At 51.4% G+C, this 18,122-nt stretch overlaps 1 long non-coding RNA gene across 1 annotated transcript in view; it reads right to left on the minus strand.

The window, feature by feature from the left end:
• Positions 1-2,416: 2,416 nt before the first annotated feature.
• Positions 2,417-18,122, minus strand: part of LOC144953049 (uncharacterized) — a 37,406-nt gene continuing 21,700 nt past the window's right edge. The window contains exons 2-3 of the long non-coding RNA XR_013640748.1: positions 3,590-3,852; positions 2,417-2,830 (exon numbers count right to left, since the gene is read on the minus strand). This is a non-coding gene — a long non-coding RNA (uncharacterized LOC144953049). The remainder of the gene's footprint in view (positions 2,831-3,589; positions 3,853-18,122) is intronic.

Consider the following 18,122-nt stretch of genomic DNA (forward strand, 5'->3'; position numbering starts at 1 on the left):
GCCGGCTCTCCCTTCGGCCGACGCCGACGCCGCTGGGCAAGGCCGGATCTCCACGAGGGCCGCCACCGGCTCCCCCGACCGCCCCGAGTGTCCCACGCCCCCCCCCGGTGACGCCCAGCGGACGGGCGCCGGTTGGGAGCGCGCCGATCGGTGCGAGCGTCGGCGCTGGTCGGGGCTCGCCGCGTCGGCCTCCGGGAGGACACGGATCTCGGCGATGGCCGCGACCGGTTCTGGCCAGCGGACGCGTCGCCGCTGGTAACGTCGTCGAAGTCGTCGAACGATCGGTGGAGCCTCCTACTCCTCCTCCACCACCACCAGCTCCTCCACCACCACCACCACCTTCTCCTCCTACTCCACCACACCACCTCTCTCCACCACCACCACCTACTCCACCACTACAACCACCACCACTTTCTCTTCCTACTCCACCACCACTACCATGACCTTCTCCTCCTACTTCCATCACCACCACCACCACCTTCCACCACCACCACCACCGCCGCCCCCCCTCGTAGAAACTCCTCGACCCTCGTGATCGATGTCGCCGTGCCCGGCGGCTTGATCCAGCGAATCGTGGGCGGCAGGCGCGGCTGCTGCTGCTGATGATGATGCTGATGGCGGCTGCAGCTGCGGCTGCTGCTGATGCTGCTGCTGCTGATGCTGCTGCTGCGGGCTGCTGTCGTTGTTGTTGTTGATGCTGCTGCTGCTCATCCCGTAGCCTCCCCCTCCTGACCTCCTCCTCCTTCCCCCCTCCTTCTCCTCCTTCCCCTCCTTCCCCTCCTTCCCCTCCTTCCCCTCCTTCTCCTCCTTCTCCTCCTTCTCCTCCTTCCCCTCCTTCCCCTCCTTCCCCTCCGCGTGGCCCTCGGCCTTCGTCGTCGTCTCATCGGCCGCCGAGCGTTTGTAGTCGCGGATCCGCCGCTTCAGGTCGTCGCCCGACCTCGACGACGACGACGACGATGACGACGACAACGGCGGTGACCCCCGGGCCTTGCCGGAGGCCTCGCCCTCCGAGGAGCTCGACGGCTCGGCCACGCGGCCGCCCCCTCGCCTCACGGAGCCTCCGTCGGCGGGCCTCGCTCCGGGCCTCCACCTTCTCGTCTCGTCCGCCGTCGTGACAACCGTCCCGTCCACCGTCCCGTCCACCGTCCCGTCCACCTTCCCGTCCACCGTCCCGTCCACCCTCCCGTCCACCCTCCCGTCCACCCTCCCGTCCACCCTCCCGTCCACCATCCCGTCCACCATCCCGTCCACCCTCCCGTCCACCCTCCCGTCCACCGTCCCGTCCACCCTCCCGTCCACCCCTCCCGTCCACCCACCCGTCCACCCTCCCGTCCACCCTCCCGTCCACCGTCCCGTCCACCCTCCCGTCCACCCTCCCGTCCACCGTCCCGTCCACCCCTCCCGTCCACCGTCCCGTCCACCCTCCCCGTCCACCCTCCCGTCCACCCTCCCGTCCACCCCTCCCGTCCACCATCCCGTCCACCCTCCCCGTCCACTGTCCCGTCCACCCTCCCGTCCACCCTCCCGTCCACCCTCCCGTCCACCCTCCCGTCCACCGTCCCGTCCACCCTCCCGTCCACCGTCCCGTCCACCCTCCCGTCCACCCTCCCGTCCACCCTCCCGTCCACCCTCCCGTCCACCATCCCGTCCACCCTCCCGTCCACCCTCCCGTCCACCGTCCCGTCCCGCCTGCTCCCACGTGGGTCCGGCGGGACGCTCCGCGTTGGGGCTGCTCCCTTGCAGGTAGAACGCCGTCATCAATCCCCCCTCCACCGCTCTCCCCAGCGCCGCCCTCCACTCCCTGCCAGCGCCTCTCGGCCGCCCCCCGGCTTCCCGCCGTCCTGCCGACGACGCGGTGGGAGCGGGAGGTCCGCCGAGGGGGGCGGCCCTCCGCCCCGGCGGTGGCCACCCGCGGCCGCGGCGGTCGTGGCCGCGGCCCCCGCTAAGGCCTCCTCAGAGGGCCTCTTCGTCTGCGTCTCCGGCGGGACGTTCCCGGCCGCCGGGGCGACCGGCTGCCACTCGATGAGCGTCACGGTGCGCAGGCCGGGAACGCCGGAGGGCGTCGACGCCTCCTCCTTCTCCTCCTTCTCTTCCTTCTTCTCTTCCTTCATTTCCTTCGTTTCCTTCGTTTCCTTCTCCCCGACCGCCGCCGAGCGGAGCGACTTGCGCACGTGCAGCCCGCCCCGCCAGATGTCGTCGGGGACGCGCGTCTCCCTCGCCGTGGCGCTGCGAGGCCGAGCGGGGCCCGCTAGAGGCCCACGCCTCCCCGGCAAGCCCCCCGCCCCCCCCCTCCTCCTCCTCCTCGTCGGCCGTTCCCGCGGCGCCGTTGCCGGCGGTTGACGCCGAGGGTCCCGTCGGCAACGTCGGCGCGTCGCCACGGGCTCTCACGCTGACGGCTACGAGCTCGTCGGCCGTCGGCGCCGCCGGCGGGAGATCCAGCGACGCGAACATCGAGCGGGGCCTCTGGCGCACCACCGTGGCTCCTCTCTCCTCCTCATCATCACCATTGCGGCTGGCGTCTCCGCATCTCCCACCACCACCACCACCACCTCCTCCTCCTCCTTGTCGCTGCAGCTGCGGCTGCCGCTGGAGTGCAGGAGCGGCCGCCTCGAACATCGCGGCCAGGCCGGCGACGGACTTGAGCCGCGGGCGGCCCCCCCTTGCCGCCGCCGGGTGGGCCTTGTCCCTGAGCCGCACGGCGTCGGGCGGAGGCAGCGGCGGCGTCAACGCCTCGTCCGTGCCGGGAGCCACGGGGGAGCCGGGGCTGGGCGTGGCGGCGGTTTTGCCGGGAGGTTTCGCCTCCGTTTGGGGGGTTGAGAAGGCTTGAGGCCTGCGGGAGGAGGGGGATGGAGGAGAAATGGGGTGAAGGGAAGTGTCCATCAGCTGCTCTTCTATACACACTTCTATACACTACACTATACACTACACTACTATACACTACACTATACACTACACTATACACTACACTACTATACACTACACTACTATACACTACACTACTATACACTACACTACTATACACTACACTACTATACACTAACACTAAACTACCTATACACTACACTATACACTACACTATACACTACACTACTATACACTACACTATTATACACTACACAACTATACACTACACTATACACTACACTACTATACACTACACGACTATACACTATACACTACACGACTATACACTACACTATACACTACACTATACACTACTATACACTACACTGTACACTACACTACTATACACTACACTATAAACTACTACACACTACACTATAACCTACTATACACTACAGACTACACCACTACACACTACTACACTATACACTACACTATAAACTACTATACAATACACTATACACTACTTTACACTACACTACTATAAACTACACTACACTATAAACTACTATACACTACACTATAAACTACACTACACTATAAACTACTATACACTACACTACTATAAACTACACTACACTACCACACTACTATACACTACACAACTATAAACTACACTACACTACACCACTACACCACTACACCACTACACACACACACACAAGCTCTGTCCGTTCACCGTTACCTGTCGCCAACGCCGGCAGCGGCCGCCCCAACAGCTCCAGGACGGTGCCCCTCACCGGCATGTCGGCCGAGGTCAAGGCCCTCTGATGGCCGCCACCACCACCACCGCCGCCATCGTCGTTACGAGGGGCGGCCATTTTGTTTGTGGTCGCCACGGCGACAGCAGCCCCACCCCCCCACCCCCCGGGGGCCGTCACCGCTGCGAGGCGGCGGCCATTTTTCTTCTCCCGCCCCGTGCTCGTCACCGATTGGAGCTCGCGGCCTCTGAGGGTTGGAGGGGGGGGTCGTTGAATCAATAACTATAAACCGGGTAAACAGCAACAATAAACAACGGGAAGAAACTAAAACACACAATATCCACAACAACCATAACAACCACAATAACCACAACAACCACAACAACCACAACCACCACAACAACCACAACAATAACTACAACAACCACAAAAACCACAACAACCACAACAACAACCACAACAATAACCGCAACAACAACAACCACAACAACCACAACAATAACCACAACAATAACCACAACAACCACAACAACCACAACAATAACCACAACAATAACCACAACAACCACAACAATAACCACCACAATAACCACGATAACCACCAAAATAACCACAACAACCACGATAACAACCACAATATAGTCAATAAGCATATTAGTTGCTGCGGCGCCATATTATTAACATTCATTCCCTTTATTAATTCTGACCTCACTCCCTCCCTTTGATACTGCTAATCCTGCATAATGCATGGGCATAATGACTTTAAACCCCTCGCCAAATCTCCTACGCATTTCACAAGTAGTACTAATCGCATATCTGCATTTCCCATAAATATGCTAAATTCCTCTTGATATGCAAATTATTTTGTCAAAGCGCTCTTCGCCCCTCCATCCCAGCATAAATAGTCGCTCCAAGCCTGGGGCGTGCCATTCAGTCTACTTGACAGACCTGTTCTCCACCTGAAGACGGCTGCTTGCGTTGTGGCCGAAACGTCGTGAGAATAATTTTATTATGTTTTATTTTTATAAATGTATTACTTCCCTTCTACGTGACTTTACCGAAAGAACCAAGAAGATGAATCCCTGCAGTCACGAAAGCTTTAAATCGAAATTTAACAAAAGCTGTTTAGGCATGCGGTGGCTGCGCATGCGGGCCACGTGACCCAGCCAACGCAGCCTTGCCTGCCGGAGGAGCTCACCGATGGGACTTTGTCCAGATCTTTCAAGGATTTGTGAGCTCCTCACACAATCCAGCCTGCGTGTGGATCAGCCTAAATGTTTCTAACCGGGGAAGATGTTCCATTAGGGAGGTCCACGTTTCACAAGCATAGAGAAGGGAGGGCATGACCGTGGCCGAGAAGACCCGAAGCTTCGTGAGGAGCGACAGACCAGGTAACTTCCACACAGCGTTACGCAGCCGATGAAAATATAATGCCGCTCGACTAATTGGGAGACCTCTGCTGTCAAACCGGAGCTGGTCATAGGCACACTGCCCAGGTATGGAAAACTGTCCACTCTCTCCACAACTGCCCCATCATCAATGGGGACTTGTGGGAGTGGTGTGTCCGATAGCTCAAAAAACCCAGGCAAGTGCTCAGTTTTGGTGGGGCTGATGGTAAGGCCCCACCTCTTAGTGGCAAGCTCCAGGTTCAGCAGCAGCGCCTCCAATCCCTGAGCAGCAATCACCAGATCATCAGCATACGTAACATGGTTGACCAATAGGGAGCCATCCCTGGACCGCACCCGGGAATCGATCAGTCTCCCATTGTATCTGCCGCAGATGGAAATTCCTCCGGTACAGTCATCGAAGGCTTCACGAACTACGTGGTCAAAGAAGATGTTGAATAATGTGGGAGCCAGAGGACATCCCTGTACAGGGAATGGCTCTGACTCCCAGCTATGTAGGTTTACAGTAGCCTGAGACTTACAGCTTCCTACACCTCACTGCAACGCTCCCATTCCCCGTTCATTCTTGTGTTCGGAAGGAGAGCCACTCCCTGTTGTTTGGCAGTCTCCTGCACCGAGAAGAGGACTGTCCACCCCTCATGGTGGCAGGAGGCAGAGCCGGTCCACCGGACCTCCTGAATACCACAGAGATCCAGGCGGTACTGGTCCAGCTCCCAACAGAGGAGTGGCAGCCTCTCCTCCCCAAACACAAACACCAGAGACGGTCCACTGAACCTCCTGAATACCACCGAGATCCAGGCAGTACTGGTCCATCTCCCAACAGAGGAGTGGCAGCCTCTCCTCCGCAGTGAGCGTTCGAACATTCCACGTGGCCATCCGCAGTGGCTTTTTGCTGCTTGTGGAGGAACCCCGAGGGGAAGGATTCAGTCTCCTGGCTCCGCCAAATGGGGTTTGGCCAGGAGATGTCATAGACGCCTGTACCCCCCGGGGCCTCTGGCACAAGCTTCCAACAACAACCACAGGAACCACCACAACCATAACAACCACAATAACCACAATAACCACCCCACAACCACAACTACCACAATCGCCACCACAACCATAACAAGCACACAACATAGCAACAGCAATAATAACCACCACAACAATAACAACGGCCGAGACAACCAAAGACAAAGGTACCCCGTATAACCTGTCACAGACTGTTGGGGCAAGTGCTGTTAGCAAGTGTCTATGAAGGCGCCCGGCACTGTGGTGCACACACAGGGCGGGTGAGGGACCAGCACCAGTCCCGACCGCCTTTGTCTCTCCAGTGGCGATGGTTACACACGGCACCAGGTACACATTTGAGGCAGAGTCGACCTAAGGGAGGCACATGTCCAGTTCGGATAATCGTCACCGGTGTTGGCCGTGAGCGGGAATCGAACTCGGGTCGCTGGGTATTCAGGAGACCCATAGACTCACTCAGAGACCCACAGACTCACCACACAGAGACCCACAGACTCACCACACAGAGGCCCACAGACTCACCACACAGAGACCCATAGACTCACCACACAGAGACCGATAGAGTCACCACACAGAGACCCATAGAGTCACCACACAGAGACCCACAGACTCACCACACAGACACCCACAGACTCACCACACAGAGACCCACAGACTCACCACACAGAGACCCACAGACTCACCACACAGACACCCACAGACTCACCACACAAAGACCCACAGACTCACCACACAGACACCCACAGACTCACCACACAGACACCCACAGACTCACCACGCGGTATTCTTGCAATGTCCAGCAATCAACGCCAGAGGGCACTCTAACACCCTGTTAGCGAGCTGTGTGTGTCTGTGTGTGTGTCTGTGCGTGTGTCTGTGTGTGTGTGGGGAGCGGTGGGTGTAGTGGTTAGCGCTACGCTGCGCTACGAACCCGGCGACCCGAGTTCGATTCCCGCTCACGGCCACCACCACCACTCAGCGGTGACGAGTATCTGAACCGGTCCTGGGCCTCCCCTAGGTCGACTCAGCCTCAAATGAGTAGCTGGTGCCGTGGTGGTGGTGGTGGTGTAGTAAACATGGCCACTGGGGGGAGACAAAGGCGGCCGGGAGTGGTGCTGACCACACACGCGTAGCCTTCATAGCACTTGCCCCGACAGCCTACTAGAGGCTACACGGGGGAGCTTTGTCCCTGTGTGTTGTCAACAGAGGACCATGTGTGCCGTCACTTCCTCACGCACCCTCACATTACACACACACATACACGCAAAGACAAAGGTCCCCCGTGTAGCCTAACAGACTGTAGGGGCAAGTGCTGTTAGCGAGCAGCACCTATGAAGGCTACCGGCACAGTGGCACACGAGGGGCTGGGTGGCCAGCACCACGCCCGATCGCCTTTGTCTCCCCAGTGGCGATGTTTACTGCTACACACCAACACACCAGCTACTCAGTTGAGGCTGAGTCGACCTAGGGGAGGCCCAGGACCGGTTCAGATAATCGTCACTGGGTGTTGGCCATGAGCAGGAATCGAACTCGGGTCGCCGGGTTCGTAGCGTTAACTACTGCACTACCGCTCCCCACACACACACACAGGTACACACACACACAGACACACACACACACACATAGACATAGACACACAGACACACACACATTCACACACACAGACACACACACAGACACACACACACACGCACACACACACACACGTACACTCACACACAGGTACACACACTCACACACACACAGGTACACACACACACAGACACAGACACACACACATAGACACACAGACAAAGATCCCCCGTATAGCCTTAACAGACTGTAGGGGCAAGTGCTGTTAGCGAGCACCTATGAAGGCCGGAACGGTACACGAGGGGGTGGGTGGCCAGCACCACGCCCGACCGCCTTTGTCTCCCCAGTGGCGATGTTTACACACCGCACCAGGTACTCATTTAAGGCTGAGTCGACCTAGGGGAGGCCCAGGACCGGTTCAGATAATCGTCACTGGTGTTAGCCGTGAGCGGGAATCGAACCCAGGTCGCCAGGTTCATAGCGCAGCGCGCCAACCACTACACTACCGCTCCCCATAGACACACAGACACACACACACGCACACACACACGCACACACACGTACACTCACACACAGGTACACAGGTACACAAGACAAAGACAAAGATCCCCTGTATAGCCTTAACAGACTGTAGGGGCAAGTGGTGTTAGCGAGCACCTATGAAGGCCAGAACGGTACACGAGGGGGTGGGTGGCCAGCACCACGCCCGACCGCCTTTGTCTCCCTAGTGGCAATGTTTACACACCGCACCAGGTACTCATTTGAGGCTGAGTCGACCTAGGGGAGGCCCGGGACCGGTTCAGATAATCGTCACTGGTGTTGGCCGTGAGCGGGAATCGAACTCGTGTCGCTGGGTTCATAGTGCAGCGCGCTAACCGCTACACTACCGCTCCCCAGGTACACACACACACAGACACACACACAGACACACACACAGACACACACATTCACACACACACAGGTACACACACACACAGACACACACACACATAGACACACAAACACACACACATTCACACACACAGACACACACACACGCACACACACACGCATTCACACACACGCACACACACACACAGACACACACGCAGACACACACATTCACACACACACAGGTACACACACACACAGACACACACACGCAGACACACACATAGACACATAGGCACACAGACACACAGACACACACACACACATAGACACACAGGTCCACACACAGGCACACACACAGGTACACACACACACGCACACACACGCACACACAGGCACACACACACAGACACACACACAGTCACACACACACACAGTCACACAGTCACACAGTCACACACACACACAGACACACAGTCACACACACACAGTCACACACAGACACACACAGACACACACACACACACACGCACACACAGACACACACACACACAGACACACACACAGACACACACACACACGTACACACACACACACAGACACACACACACAGTCACACACACAGACACACACACACACACGCGCATTCACACACCGATATTTCGTAAATACGAACACATATCCAACACACGTACCAAAGACAAAGCTGCACCCTATAGCCTCTAACATGATGTTGGGGCAAGTGCTGTAAGCAGCGAGTAGCAGCAGCGCCTATGCAGGCTGCCACTGTGACACACACAGAGGGGGTGGGTGGCCAGCATCACGCCCGGCCGCCTTTGTCTCTCCTCTATACACATATACTCACATACTCACTCACCCACTCACTCACCCACACAACCACTCACTCACCCACTCACCCACACACTCACTCACCCACACTCACCCACTCACTCACACAACCACTCACTCACCCACTCACCCACACAACCACTCACTCACCCACTCACCCACACACCCACACACTCACCCACTCACTCACCCACACACCCACCCACTCACCCACACACCCACCCACCCACTCACCCACACACTCATTCACCCACCCACTCACTCACACAGACACTTTCTCACCACACACCCACACAGACACACACTCACCCACAAACCTACCCACACACCCACACACTTACTCACACACCTACCCACACACCCAGACACTCACCCACACACCTACCCACTGACTCACCCACACACTCACTCACACACCCACTCACCCACACACTCACCCACCCACTCATCCACACACCCACACACTCACTCACTCACCCACTCACCCACACACCCACACACACACCCACACACTCACCCACACACCCACTCACCCACTCACCCACACATTCACCCACACACACACCCACACATTCACCCACACACTCACACACCCACTCACCCACACACTCACCCACACACCCACACACTCACCCACACACCCACTCACCCACTCACCCACACATTCACCCACACACACACCCACACACTCACTCACACACCCACTCACCCACACACTCACCCACTCACCCACTCACCCACACATTCACCCACACACCCACACACTCACCCACACACCCACACACTCACCCACACACCCACTCACCCACTCACCCACACATTCACCCACACACACACCCACACACTCACCCACACACCCACTCACCCACTCACCCACACATTCACCCACACACACACCCACACACTCACCCACACACCCACTCACCCACTCACCCACACATTCACCCACACACACACCCACACACTCACTCACACACCCACTCACCCACACACTCACCCACACACCCACCCCAATCTAGATTTGAAGTTTTCGTGACTGCAGGGATCCATACTCTTTGGTTATTTCGGTAAAGTCACGTGGGTAGAAAATAAAGTAAATTAAATCGCAACACACTCACTCACCAATACCAACAACCGCCATTCGCCACTAAGTGGCGGTGACGTCACCACGACGCTTGTGCCAGGCCATGTGCACCTTGAGGCTACCACGTGAAGTGTCGAACGCCCGCTGGCATGAGGTCACGGGGCAGACCCAGCAGGTGCCATGGGTTGTACTGCTGTGCCAGGCTAGGTGCATGAGCAGGAGGTCACGGAGCAGACCCAGCAGGTGCCACGGCTCGACTGACCGAGATGACCGAGATGACTGGCTGATGCACCACCTGTGCCCCCTACTGTGCCAACTTGCTGTGCTTTAGCCACCCGGCGCTCTGATCGTTGTTGTGACCATCGCTCCTCCGCCCTCCGTTGTTGCTGGAGGGCGACTGCCTCCAACTGCCCAGTAGCGTCCTTCCCGAGCCTCCTCCACAGAGGTCGATCTTGACACCGCTGGTACCAGTCATCGGCAAGTCCACTCAGCTCCACGTCCTCCTGTACCACATCACTCCATCTCTTCTCTAGCCCGTGCCGCGCCCGCTTAGCCCCCTCGATCCGGCCGAACAAAAGCTGTTTAGGCATGCGGTGGCTGGGCATGCGGGCTACATGACCCAGCCAACGCAGCCTTGCCTGCCAGAGGAGCTCACCGAAGGGACTTTGTCCAGATCTTTCGAGGATTTGTGAGCTCCTCACACAATCCAGCCTGGTTAAACCCAGGATGGATCGTAGGCAGGCCAGCCTAAATGTTTCTAACCGGCGAAGATGTTTCATTAGGGGGGGGTCCACGTTTCGCAAGCGTAGAGAAGGGAGGGAATGACCGTGGCCGAGAAGACCCGAAGCTTCGTGCAGAGCGACAGACCAGGTAGCTTCCACACAGCATTACACAGCTCATGAAAAGAAAATGCCGCTCGACTGATTCGGAGTGAGACCTCTGCTGTCAAACCGGAGCTGGTCATGAGCACACTGCCAAAGTATGGGAAACTCTCCACTCTCTCCACAACTGCCCCATCACCAATTGGGAACTGTGGGGGTGGAGTGTCTGATTGTACAAACAAAGACACACACATGGAGACAAACACACAGATAGACACACACACAGACAGACACGAAGACACACACAGGCACACACACACAGACAAACAAAGACGCACACGGACACACACAGACAGGCACACACACAGACACACGTACTCAAGGTCACCACCAACAGGAAATCCTTACCACACACACACATGTACACACACATATTTCGCAAATGCACACACACACATATTTCGCAAACGCACACACACACACCTCCACCACGCATATAACAACAGCAGCCGTTCGCCATTTGTGGCGGTGACGTCCACACAGCGCTTGTGCCAGGCTAGGTGCATGAGGAGGAGGTCACGTGACAGACCCAGCATGTGCCATGGGTTGACTGCTGCTGCTGTGCCAGGCTAGGTGCATGAGGAGGAGGTCACGTGACAGACCCAGCAGGTGCCGTGGGTTGACTGCTGCCGTGTCAGGCTAGGTGCATGTGGAGGAGGTCGCGTGACAGACCCAGCAGGTGCCGTGGGTTGACTGCTGCTGTGCCAGGCTAGGTGCATGAGGAGGAGGTCACGTGACAGACCCAGCATGTGCCGTGGGTTGACTGCTGCCGTGCCAGGCTAGGTGCATGAGGAGGAGGTCACGTGACAGACCCAGCAGGTGCCGTGGGTTGACTGCTGCTGTGCCAGGCTAGGTGCATGTGGAGGTCACGGGACAGACCCAGCAGGTGCCATGGGTTGACTGCTGCTGTGCCAGGCTAGGTGCATGAGGAGGAGGTCACGTGACAGACCCAGCAGGTGCCAAGTGCTGTTAGTCGCGAGTAGCAGCACTGCCAATGATAAACACAAAGACAAAGATCCCCCGTGTAGCCTCTAGCAGGCTGCAGGGGCAAGTGCTGTTAGCAAGTAGTAGCAGCGCCTATGAAGGTTACCGGCACTGTGACTACACACAGAGGGGGTGGTGTGGCCACCACCACCACCACCACCACGCCCGGCCGCCTTTGTCTCTCCCCATTGCTAGCAATGCCCACTTCACACCACCACCACTACAGCTACACCAGGTTACTCATTTGAGGCTGAGTCGACCTAGGGGAGGCCCAGAACCGGTTCAGATAATTGTCACCAGTACACACCCACCTACACCACACACACACTTCTAATACTGGTAGGAACCTCCTGGTTACACCAGCCCACAGGGGATTATTGTGTCCGTCCGTCCGTCGTGCAGGGAGGGGCTGGGTGGGGAGGGAGGGGCTGGGTGGGGAGGGGAGGGAGGGGCTGGGTGGGAAGGGGAGGGTGGGGAGGGAATGTGTGGGGAGGGTGGGGAGGGGCTGGGTGGGAAGGGGAGGGTGGGGAGGGGCTAGGTGGGGAGGGGAGGGAGGGGCTGGGTAGGGAGGGGTGGGGCTGGGTGGGGAGGGGCTGGGTGGGGTGGGGAGGGGCTGGGTGGGGAGGTTGGGGCTGGGTGGGGCTGGGAGGGGTGGGGCTGGGTGGGGAGGGGCTGGTCACCCCGTGGTGCCCTTATAAAACTCAACGTTTCACCTACTCACGCCGGCTTGTGCCCACCCTCACAGTCGGCCAGATTTGCGGAATACACCACGCCCTGGCCGTTGACCCTGGTGGCCATTGACCGAGCAACCCAACAACGTTCCTACCAGCTCCCTCCGCAGGACAACGTGTTTGTAAACACTTCGTACGGCCTTTTGTTAATCGACGACTTAATATCGCTGTGGTGGTGATGATGGTGCTGATGTCTCTTTGAAATCCAGACTGACGAACTATTTATTTATAAAACTGCTCGTCGTTGTTGTTGTTGTCGTTGTTGTTGTGATTAGTTTGTTGTTCTTACCCTGCACGTCCGGTTCGCACGGTTGGCTACGTACGGTGCAAAAGAAGTTAAACATACATATACTGCACTATACACTACACTATACACTACACTATACACTACACTATACACTACTATACACTACTCTACTACACACTACACTATACACTACACTATACACAATACACTACACACTACACTACACTATACACTACACTATACACTATACACTACACTACACACTACACTACACACGACACTATACACTACTATACACTACACTATACACTACACTATACACTATACACTACACTATACACTACACTATACACTACACTATACACTACACTATACACTACACTTAACACTACACTATACACTACACTATACACTACACTATACACTACTATACACTACACTATACACTACACTATACACTACACTATACACTACACTATATACTACTATACACTACACTATACACCACACTATATACTACTATACACTACACTATACACTACACTATACACTACACTATACACTACACTATAAACTACACTATAAACTACATTACACTATACACTACACTATACACTACACTATAAACTACACTATACACTGCACTATACACTACACTACACTATACACTACACTATACACTACTCTATACACTACACTATACACTACACTATACACTACACTATACACTACACTATACACTACACTACCATACTATACACTACACTATACACTACACTATACACTACACTACCATACTATACACTATACACTACACTACTATACACTACACTATACACTACTATACACTACACTATACACTACACACTACACTATACACTACACTATACACTACACTACCATACTATACACTACACTATACACTACACTACCATACTATACACTATACTATACACTACACTATACACTACACTATACACTACACTACCATACTATACACTATACACTATACTATACACTACACTATACACTACACTATACACTACACTACCATACTATACACTACACTATACACTACACTATACACTACACTACCATACTATACACTATACACTACACTACTATACCCTACACTATACACTACTATACACTATACACTACACTATACACTACACTATACACTACACTACACTATACACTACACTATACACTACACTACTTTACACTACACACTACACTACTATACACTACACTACTATACACTACACTACTATACACTACACTATACACTACATTGCTATACACTATACACTACACTACACACTACACTACACTACTATACACTACACTATACACTACACACTACACTATACACTACACTGCTATACACTAAACTATACACTACACTACTATACACTACACTACTATACACTACACTACTATACACTACACTATACACTACACTACACTACTACACTACTACACTATACACTACACTATACACTATACACTACACACTACACACTACACTATCCACTACTACTATGCACTACACTATACACTACTACTATATACACTACACACTACACTATATACACTACACTATACACTACACTATATACACTACACACTACACTATACACTACACTATACACACTACACTATACACACTACACACTACACTATACACTATATACACTACACTATACACTACACTATACACTACACTATACACTACACTACACTATACACTACACTATACACTACACTACACACTATACACTACACTACACTATACACTATACTGTACACTACACTATACACTACACTACACACTACACTATACACTACACACTATACTACACACTACACTATACACTATACACTACACTACACACTACACTACACACTACACTACACACTACACTATACACTACACTATACACTACACTACACTATACACTATACTATACACTACACTACACACTACACTATACACTACTATACACTACACTATACACTACACTACACACTATACCCTACACTACACTATACACTGCACTACTACACACCACACTATACACTACACTACACAATACACTATACACTACTACACACCCTACTATACACTACACTATACACTGTACTACACTATACACTACACTATACACTACACTACACTATACACTACACTACACACTACACTATACACTACACTATACACTGCACTACTAGACACCACACTATACACTACACTACACAATACACTATACACTACTACACACCCTACTATACACTACACTATACACTGTACTACACTATACACTACACTATACACTACACTACACTATACACTACACTACACACTACACTACACACTACACTATACACTACACTATACACACTACACTATACACTACACTATACACTACACTATATACTACACTACTATACACTACACTACTATACACTACACTACTATACACTACACTATACACTACACTACTTTACACCACTACTATACACTACACTACTATACACTACACTATACACTACAATATACACTACACTATACACGACATTACTATACACTACTATACACTATACACTACACTATACACTACACCATACACTACACACTACTACATTATACACTACACTACTATACACTACACTATACACTACTATACACTACACTACTATACACTACACTACTATACACTACACTATACACTACACTATACACTATACATTACACTATACACTACTACTATACACTATAAACTACTACTATACACTACACTATACACTACTACTATATACACTACACACTATACACTACACTACTATACTCTACACTATACACTACACTATATACACTACACACTACACTACACTATACACTATACACACTACACTATACACATTACACACTACACTATACACTATATACACTACACTATACACTACACTATACACTACACTACACACTATACACTATACTATACACTACGCTATACACTACACTACACACTACACTACACACTACACTACACACTACACTATACACTATACACTACACTACAGACTACACACTACACTATACACTACACTACACACTACACTATACACTACACTATACACCACACTATATACTATACTATACACTACACTATACACTGTACTATACACTACACTACACACTACACTATACACTACTATACACTACACTATACACTACACTACACACTATACACTACACTATACACTACACTATACACTACTATACACTACACTATACACTACACTATACACTACACTACACTGTACACTAGACTATACACTACACTAGACTATACACTACACTACACACTATACACTACATTTTTTTGTTTTTATGTTGTTTTTATTTTATTTTACTTTCTACGTGACTTTACGGAAAAAACCTAAGAAGATGATTCCTTGCAGTCACGAAAGCTTCAAATCTAGAACTATACACTACACTATACACTACACTATACACTACACTATACACTACTATACACTACACTATACACTACACTACACACTATACACTACACTATACACTACACTACACACTATACACTACACTATACACTACACTACTACACACCACACTATACACTACACTACACACTACACTATACACTACTACACACTACACTATACACTATACTATACACTACACACTACACTATACACTACTACACACTACACTATACACTACACTATACACTACATTATACACTACACATACACTACACTACTATACACTACACTACACACTACACTATACACTACACTATACACACTACACTATACACTACACTGCTATACACTAAACTATACACTACACTACTATACACTACACTACTATACACTACACTACTATACACTACACTATACACTACACTACTATACACTACAATACACTACACTACTACACTATACACTACACTATACACTACACTACCATACTATACACTACACTATACACTACACTATACACTACACTACCATACTATACACTATACACTACAATATACACTATACTATACACTACACTATACACTACACTATACACTACACTACCATACTATACACTATACACTACACTATACACTACACTATACACTACACTACCATACTATACACTACACTATACACTACACTATACACTACACTACCATACTATACACTATACACTACACTACTATACACTACACTATACACTACACACTACACTATACACTACACTATACACTACACTACCATACTATACACTACACTATACACTACACTACCATACACTACACTATACACTACACTATACACTACACTATACACTACACTACCATACTATACACTATACACTACACTATACACTATACACTACACTATACACTACACTATACACTACACTACCATACTATACACTACACTATAGACTACACTATACACTACACTATACACTACACTACCATACTATACACTATACACTACACTACTATACACTACACTATACACTACTATACACTACACTATACACTACACTATACACTACACTACCATACTATACACTATACACTACTATACACTACACTATACACTACACTATACACTACTATACACTACACTATACACTACACTACCATACTATACACTACACTACTATACACTACACTACTATACACTACACTATACACTACACTACTATACACTACACTATACACTACACTATACACTACACACTACACTATACACTACACTACACTACTATACACTACACTATACACTACACTATACACTCCTATACACTACACACTACACTACACACTACACTATACACTACACTATACACTAC

This window comes from Lampetra fluviatilis, chromosome 71 (assembly GCF_964198595.1).
Source record: "Lampetra fluviatilis chromosome 71, kcLamFluv1.1, whole genome shotgun sequence".
In the NCBI taxonomy this organism is placed as follows: domain Eukaryota; kingdom Metazoa; phylum Chordata; class Hyperoartia; order Petromyzontiformes; family Petromyzontidae; genus Lampetra; species Lampetra fluviatilis.